Genomic DNA, 7,751 nt, shown 5'->3' with positions numbered 1-7,751 from the left:
GCTGGTCTATTTCTGTTCATAATGACAAATGTGATGTGTGGGTTTTGTATGTTTCAGAGTATTTCCTGCAACAGCAGAAGGCCTCCCTCCTAGCTGGGAGTGTGGAACCCCTCTTGGCTGCCCCTTTTGGCCAGGGCATCTCTCCGCCTCTCACTGCCCAGCCGTGCTTCGGAAGAGTGCAGCTTCTTCCCACGATCCAGTTGAAGCAGCCTTTCCCCAACCTTGCGCCCTCCAGCCCCCCCCCTCAGCCACAGCCAGCAGCTTGCTCTTAGGGTGGTGCTTTGCCGTGTCTTCTCCAAGCCAAGCACTCCCCTTAGTGATGGCAAGACCTGGTTGTACTTCAGCCATGGAGCCCCCTTCATTCCAGAAGCTGAATCCAGTCCACAGAGCCAGCCAAATCTGGGCTTTGCGGGGAGATCGCCCACCTTTCCTCAAAGTGGCACTGCAGAGTTCTCTTCCTCCCCATTTTATCCTCACAACAACCCTGTGGAGTAGGTTAGCCTGGCAGGCTGCCTGGCTCAAGGTCACCCAGCAAGCTTCATGGCTGAGCAGATCCTTGAACCCTGTCCTCTCAGGCCCCAGGCCAAGACTAACCACTACAGTGTACTGACCTCTTGGTTCTCTCTGCCTTGCAGCTGGTGGGTCATTTCCCCTTCCTCCTTTTGCTGGTGTAACTCTTGGGACTTGACCCTCGATGGGCAGGATCAGCAGGTCTACTGATGGAATATGGACCACAAGGCCTGGCTTGTGAGGCTCCATCAAGGCCATGCTAGCATCTTAACGCCCTCCTCCTGCTTCCTGGCATCTTGCTTGCCTTGCCTCCCTGGCTTATGGGAATCTCTCCCCCCGGCCCTCTCCTGTTTAGTCACTTTTACAGACCTGCCCCAGAGCCCCCAGTGCAGGACAAGAACAGGAGATGACAGCTGGCGCTCCTGCATCTGGCAAATAACAGGATCTCCCAGTAGGACCTCCCTCTGTTGTACCACAATCCCCTGCTTGGCTGGGGAACGCGGCTGCTGGCACTACTTTCTTTGATAAATGCACAAATAAGCTATGCGCTTGACCCTTCATACAAATGAAATGGGGGGGAAATCATACTGCTTACATCTGTGGTTTCCAAACTTTGGGCAGCTGCTCCTTTGCTTCCATAAACTCATCCCCAGTGCCCCCTGCAGTAACAACGGATTGCACATTTATTCAAAATTCAGTTAAAACTATTTAGTTGAATTCAGCCAAATGGACGGACTTGATCCAGTGATGGCAGCTTTTTTAAAATCCAAGAGTCACTGGCACCTCCAGCGCCCCCCTGCCCCCTGCTTTCCTCTTCGAGCCCCCTAGGTCATCCCTCTGCCCCCCAGGGAGCGCTGCCACCCACTTTTGAGAACCCCTGGCCTACACAGCAAAACTTTCTGACTTTTAAACTGGTCTCCATACACCACATGCTTCCTTGAAGCTTCCAAATAGGCTTTGGATAAATTCAATTGAGCAGTCTACTTTGTCACCCACTCTGTTTTAGAGGCTGATTTCCAATATCTCCCATTCACAGCAGGAAGGTATTTGTACCTGGGGGTGAGGTTTTCAATGTAAAATCAGTGACTGGTTCTAATTGAAGCAGCTGGAATGTTTCAGGGTTTTTGCAGCTTCTCTCCAGGTACAGTAGCAGCCCTGCGGGGAATGCCAGCAAGATAAAATCCATTTACCTTCCTGTTGTGCTTGATCCCATTTTCTCATCTCCAGCACGCACCTGTCCCCTTCCGTACAACAGCATTTGCAACATTGCTCATATCTGCACTACTGACATTTCCATGGAAAAGTTGGAAGAGGCACCTCCATGTGAGACTTCCAGTTGGCAAATGGTTTTTGACCTATTGAGGCATTCTGGATTAGTTGTAGTTTCCGAGTCACCTTCAAAGGTAGCCCCACGTAGAGCGCATTGCAGTAGTCCAAGCGGGAGATAACCAGAGCATGCACCACTGGTGAGACAGTCTGCAGGCAGGTAGGGTCTCAGCCTGCGTACCAGATGGAGCTGGTAGATGGCTGCCCTGGACACAGAATTGACCTGCACCTTCATGAACAGCTGTGAGTCCAAAATGACTCCCAGGCTGCGCACCTGGGTCCTTCAGGGGCAACAGTTACCCTGTTCAGGACCAGGGAGTCCTCCACACCTGGCCGCTCCTTGTCTCCCTAAAACAGTTCTGTCCTGTCAGGATTCAACCTCAATCCATTAACTGTCCTCTATCCTCCATCTCCAGACATTCACACAGGACGTTCACCACCCTCGCTGGTTCCGATTCAAACGAGAGGTTTAAACCACGAAGGTGCCTGTCTGATATCAATAGGCAGGGAGTTCCAAAGTGTAGGTGCTGCCGCAATAAACGACCGATCTTTCAAATGTGGGATGAGTATTACGTGGCGCCCGTAGTTGTGCCACTGATCAAAGCGGTTGAGTGGGCACATTTGGGGGTAAGGGGATCTCATAAGTAAACTGGTCCTAAGTTGTAAAGGGCTTTATATCCGAACAGCAACACCTTGAACCTGGCCTGGTTGCAAATCGGCTACCAGTGCAGGTGTTCTATCCTGACAAGGCCTCTCACAGCAATGCTGCTACATTCCGAACTAACTGCAGCTTCTGCATCTGCCTTGTGCCCCATGACTTCCAGCTTGGCTGTGCTGCTGGATTCCTTCCGCTACCTCTAATGGTCTAGCCCTTATAGGCTCTGGTCATTCCTGACGCCGCTGATTGACCACTGTCGACAGCAATTCAGGGGTGAAGAATTGTCCTTGCTTTCTGCAGAATCTCAGTCCCACAGTAGAGGGCGCTCCTCTGCCATTGATCACAAGGCAAATGTTTGCAAAGGTACCGGTACTTCGGCTTCACATGGCTCATGTTGGGCTTCTGCTGAAAAGTGAATGGCTTGCAGTTCTGTTGCCCAGCCACACACCAACTACCTGCTGGAAATGTCCCCAGCCCGCCACTCAGGTCTGCAGATTGGCTAATGCACAGCGTACATGCTCAGAGGCACCCTTGTGCTGCTCTAGGGTGACCCAGTTCTGTGGCAACATCTTTCTTTATAACCTGTTCCAGCCCTGTTCGGTGGCAATTTTGCTTTGAAGAATGCAATAATTCATCCTCCAACAGAGAATTGCTTTTCTTGACATAACGGAGGGGAGGGGCCACTGGGGGGGGGAACATGTCAAAATATAAACAGAAAGAAGACCTATCTAATGAAGAACAGCAGAGATAATAAATAATAATAATAATAATAATAATAATAATAATAATAATAATAATAATTTATTTATACCCCCGCCCATCTGGCTGGGTTTCCCCAGCCACTCTGGGCGGCTTCCAACAGAAAAATAAAACACAATAATCTATTAAACATTAAAAGCCTCCCTGAACAGGGCTGCCTTCAGATGTCTTCTAAAAGTCTGGTAGTCGTTTTCCTCTTTGACATCTGTTGGGAGGGCGTTCCACAGGGCAGGCGCCACCACTGAGAAGGCCCTCTGCCTAGTTCCCTGCAACTTAGCTTCTCGTAGCGAGGGAAGCGCCAGAAGGCCCTCGGCACTGGACCTCAGTGTCCGGGCAGAACGATGGAGGTGGAGACGCTCCTTCAGGTATACTGGACCAAGGCCATTTAGGGCTTTAAAGGTCAGCACCAACACTTTGAACTGTGCTCGGAAACGTACTGGGAGCCAATGTAGATCTTTCAAGACTGGTGTTATGTGGTCTCGGCGGCCGCTCCCAGTCACCAGTCTAGCTGACGCATTCTGGATTAGTTGTAGTTTCCGGGTTACCTTCAAAGGGAGCCCCACGTAGAGCGCATTGCAGTAGTCCAAGCAGGAGATAACCAGAGCATGCACCACTCTGGGGAGACAGTCTGCAGGCAGGTAGGGTCTCAGCCTGCGTACCAGATGGAGCTGATAGACAGCTGCCCTGGACACAGAATTGACCTGCGCCTCCATGGACAGCTGAGAGTCCAAAATGAATTGTGCTCGGAAACGTAATGTGACTTTTCTCCTGTGTAAGTTCCTGCCTCAGCCTTTCCTCTTTTGCTGGTTGACACAGGAGGCGTTCTGCAATGTGTAAAAAACTGAGGTTGGAAGGAGGAGCTCAAGGAGGTGGGGGGGATCCTCAGATGCTTCAGATTCTGCAAAGCTGCTCCTGCTGTCTTGCAAAATGTTTCCCTAGGGCTATGTCTAGAAGAAGGTGACTACCCCAGCTCCCCAAAATACCACAGCTGGAGCAGGGATACTATGGAAGGCTGTTTTATGAGAACAATAAACAGAGAAAGACCCAAGGAGATAAAAAGATTCTGGCCTAAGGATCATATAATAAAGTTGGGGAAAATATTCATCAAATAAGACACTCTGTGGATTTTAAGATGGAGAAGCTGCAGGATTTAAGCTTCTGAAGGGCACAGAACTCTGCCTCCAAGGATAGGCACGTCAAAGTTCCTTGGCTCCTGACAGTAAGAGCTGTTCGGCAGTGAAATTTGCTACCAAGGAGTGTGGTGGAGTCTCCTTCTTTGGAGGTCTTTAAGCAGAGGATTGACAGGCATATGTCAAGACTGCTTTGATGGTGTTTCCTGCTTGGCAGGGGGTTGGACTGGATGGCCCTTGTGGTCTCTTCCAACTCTATGATTCTATGATTCTATGAATTAGTGGTCACTGACAGCCAGTGTAGCAATGAGAGTATCAGACATGACCTGGAAGAGACCAGGGTTTCAGGCCATCCTGAAGCTCCCTGGGTGGCCTCTCCGCCTCACAGGGTTGTTGTGGGGATTGAAAGAGGAGGGGGAGAGCCAGGCACACCACCTCAAGCTCCTTTGAGGAAAGGGTGGAAGACAAAGGCAAGAATAAATAACGGTCAGATCAGAAATTAGTTAAAGAACAGGAAGCAGAAATAAAGGGGAAATGCTCCTATATTAAATAAGAGTCATAGACCACCTTATGGCATAAAACAGACATGGAAACACCAACTCTGAGAAGAAGATCAATTCCACAAACTCCAAAAATCTCCATACAAATGCTGCAAACAAGCTAAATAATAATTATTTATTATTTATACCCCGCCCACCTGGCTGGGTTTCCCCAGCCACTCTGGGCGGCTTCCAACAGAAATATTAGAATACACTAATGTCTTAAAGATTAAAAGCTTCCCTAAACAGGACTGCCTTCAGATGTCTTCTAAAAATCTGGTAGCTGTTTTTCTCTTTGACATCTGGTGGGAGGGCGTTCCACAGGGCAGGCGCCACCACCGAGAAGGCCCTCTGCCTGATTCCCTGTAACCTGACTTCTCGCAGCGAGGGAACCGCCAGAAGGCCCTCGGTGCTGGACCCCAGTGTCTGGGCAGAACGATAGGGGAGGAGACACTCCTTCAGGTATAAAAACGTTCCTCTCTTGCCAGGCCCGTGGCCTTTAACTAAGGGTGGCCTTTTGAAAGTGGGTGGGATGTTTCTGATGTAGTTCCCACCCCCCACCCAGGCTTTGGCTTATTTTTATTATGATTAAATCTGAATAATGCCCTTCCTCTGTTGATCTTGTTATAAGAATTATGAGGTTATAATATATAACCTCAAAATGAAGCAGGGCAAAGGCTAATAGAGTTCTGTCAAGAGAACAAGCTGGTCATCACAAACACTCTCTTCCAACAACACAAGAGACGACTCTACACATGGATATCACCAAATGGGCAGCATCGAAATCAGATTGATTATATTCTCTGCAGCCAAAGATGGAGAAGCTCTATACAGTCAGCAAAAACAAGACCTGGAGCTGACTGTAACTCAGATCATCAGCTTCTTATAGCAAAATTCCAGCTTAAACTGAAGAAAGTAGGAAAAACCACTGGGCCAGTAAAATACAATCTAAATCAAATCCCTTATGAATACACAGTGGAAGTGAGGAACAGGTTTAAGGATTTAGATTTGGTGGACAGAGTGCCTGAAGAACTATGGATGGAGGCTCGTAACATTATACAGGAGGCAGCAACGAAAACCATCCCAAGGAAAAGGAAATGCAAGAAAGCAAAATGGCTGTCCAACGAGGCCTTACAAATAGCGGAGGAGAGGAGGCAAGCAAAATGCAAGGGAGATAGGGAACGATACAGGAAACTGAATGCAGATTTCCAAAAAACAGCAAGGAGAGACAAGAGGGTCTTCTTAAATGAGCAATGCAAAGAAATAGAGGAAAACAACAGAATGGGGAAAACCAGAGATCTGTTCAAGAAAATTGGAGATATGAAAGGAACATTTCGTACAAAGATTACCATAATCAAGGACAAAAGTGGTAAGGACCTAACAGAAGCAGAAGACATCAAGAAGAGGTGGCAAGAATACACAGAGGAATTATACCAGAAAGATATGGAGGTCTCGTACACCCCAAGTAGTGTGGTTGCTGACCTTGAGCCAGACATCTTGGAGAGTGAAGTCAAATGGGCCTTAGAAAGCATTGCTAATAACAAGGCCAGTGGAAGTGATGATATTCCAGCTGAACTATTTAAAATTTTAAAAGATGATACTGTTAAGGTGCTACACCCAATATGCCAGCAAGTTTGGAAAACTCAGCAATGGCCAGAGGATTGGAGAAGATCAGTCTACATCCCAATTCCAAAGAAGGGCAGTGCCAAAGAATGCTCCAACTACCGCACAATTGCGCTCATTTCACACGCTAGCAAGGTTATGCTTAAAATTCTACAAGGCAGGCTTAGGCAGTATGTGGACCGAGAACTCCCAGAAGTGCAAGCTGGATTTCGAAAGGGCAGAGGAACCAGAGACCAAATAGCAAACATGCGCTGGATTATGGAGAAAGCTAGAGAGTTCCAGAAAAACGTCTACTTCTGCTTCATTGACTATGCAAAAGCCTTTGACTGTGTCGACCACAGCAAACTATGGCAAGTTCTTAAAGAAATGGGAGTGCCTGATCACCTCATCTGTCTCCTGAGAAATCTCTATGTGGGACAAGAAGCTACAGTTAGAACTGGATATGGAACAACTGATTGGTTCAAAATTGGGAGAGGAGTACGACAAGGTTGTATATTGTCTCCCTGCTTATTTAACTTATATGCAGAATTCATCATGCGAAAGGCTGGACTAGATGAAACCCAAGCCGGAATTAAGATTGCCGGAAGAAATATCAACAACCTCAGATATGCAGATGACACAACCTTGATGGCAGAAAGCGAGGAGGAATTAAAGAACCTTTTAATGAGGGTGAAAGAGGAGAGCGCAAAATATGGTCTGAAGCTCAACATCAAAAAAACCAAGATCATGGCCACTGGTCCCATCACCTCCTGGCAAATAGAAGGGGAAGAAATGGAGGCAGTGAGAGATTTTACTTTCTTGGGCTCCTTGATCACTGCAGATGGGGACAGCAGTCACGAAATTAAAAGACGCCTGCTTCTTGGGAGAAAAGCGATGACAAACCTAGACAGCATCTTAAAAAGCAGAGACATCACCTTGCCGACAAAGGTCCGTATAGTTAAAGCTATGGTTTTCCCAGTAGTGATGTATGGAAGTGAGAGCTGGACCATAAAGAAGGCTGATCGCCGAAGAATTGATGCTTTTGAATTATGGTGCTGGAGGAGACTCTTGAGAGTCCCATGGACTGCAAGAAGATCAAACCTATCCATTCTTAAGGAAATCAGCCCTGAGTGCTCCCTGGAAGGACAGATCGTGAAGCTGAGGCTCCAATACTTTGGCCACCTCATGAGAAGAGAGGAATCTTTGGAAAAGACCCTGATGTTGGGA

Source organism: Zootoca vivipara, chromosome 3, assembly GCF_963506605.1.
Source record: "Zootoca vivipara chromosome 3, rZooViv1.1, whole genome shotgun sequence".
NCBI classification, from domain to species: domain Eukaryota; kingdom Metazoa; phylum Chordata; class Lepidosauria; order Squamata; family Lacertidae; genus Zootoca; species Zootoca vivipara.
The sequence above is the reverse complement of the archived record's forward strand: the minus strand, read 5'-3'. Positions refer to the sequence as shown.